Raw genomic sequence first — 1,526 nt, forward strand, 5'->3', positions numbered from 1 at the left:
TTTTTATCTTACAAAAAAGCTTGTAAAATGCCTGCAACTAAAAACAAAGAAAAGGCAAAGAAATATAAGTAATTCAATGGCCAAATGCCTTTCTTACCTCTCATCTTACTTATGATCCCTGTATCATTTGACAATTCCTTCCTTGAACTCTATTTTCTTGACTTCCATGACCACCCAATTTCTCATAATCTCTTCCCAAATATGTCAAATATTTCTTTTGGATTTAATTCACAGCCTCTTTTCTTTTGCTTAAATTTTAGTGTTATTGAATTTTATCCTCAGTTGCCCAGTCTCTAGACCCTTATTATGAAGGTCAGCAGTCCAAGTTAGAAACATTGGCAATATCCTTAAATCTTCCTTTCATGTACTTCCCCACATCTTGTGGCTTAACAAATCTTGTTAATTTACCTCTTAAAATTTCTCAAAATTCCCCCTTCTTAAAATCTCTGATATTATTTTGTTAAGAATTCTATCACTTCTCCCTTAGACCATGATTCTCAAACCCAAGCATGCAAAAACAATCACCCATGAAGCTTATTAAAAATGAAATCCCTGAGCATAATCCTTCTAGAAAGTCTGATGAAGGTGGCCTGAGAATCCCACTTTGAGAAACACTATTTCAATCATTGCAACAGCCTTCTAACTGCACTGCTGTATATGTAACCATTTTGATCATTTTATTTGTTTACCAACTTGAAAACTTCCCAAAGGTTCACCACTGCCCACAAGATAAACTACAAACTCTTTAACGTGGCATACCATGCTTTCAAATAGCAGCTAACCCCTCTGATCTCATCTCCCTCTTCCCCAATCAAGCCATCTGTCTGAAGAAAATAATCTCTTCAGAGTAAGTCTTCCCTCCTACTTTTATCTTAGTTCAACCTCATAACGACACTTACTGGTCTATTATTTAGTGAGCATTAGAGAGTGCTTCCAGGTGTCAGGTTCAGTGTTAAATTCCTAACTTACATTATCTCATTTAATTCATGCTACGGCCCTGTGAAGTAAGTGGTATTATTATTACAGTTTTACAGCTCTGGGAATCAGAGGGTCAAAGAAGTAACTTGTCCATGGTCACAGAGCTATTAAGGGCTGGAGTGAGCCTCTAAATCAGAGTACGAGATTGCATATCTGGCCACGGGCTTGCCACACATCTAATATGTGAGCTCCTCAAGGGCCCCTGAAGTGCAGACAGGGTACTGAATATCAATACTAAGCCTTCCACATAGTGGGTGCTCAATGTGAGCAACTGACTTTCTGCCTGAATGAATGCTGGGAGGAGAAGAACAAAAGGAAATCATCATGTTTATTAGCCTCTATCTCAAAATGTGGTTTCATTTTCAGGAAGATCTTTTCCTTACTAATAAAGCTACCTTTAAAACTACCATTGGAAAATGGGGCGCCTGGGTGGCTTAGTCGGTTAAGCGTCCGACTTTCGCTTAGGTCGTGATCTCACGGTTCGTGGGTTCGAGCCCCGCGTCGGGCTCTGTGCTGACTGCCAGCTCAGAGCCTGGAGCCTGTTTCAG

The sequence above is a fragment of the Crocuta crocuta genome, unplaced genomic scaffold (assembly GCF_008692635.1).
Source record: "Crocuta crocuta isolate KB4526 unplaced genomic scaffold, BGI_CrCroc_1.0 scaffold141, whole genome shotgun sequence".
NCBI lineage: Eukaryota > Metazoa > Chordata > Mammalia > Carnivora > Hyaenidae > Crocuta > Crocuta crocuta.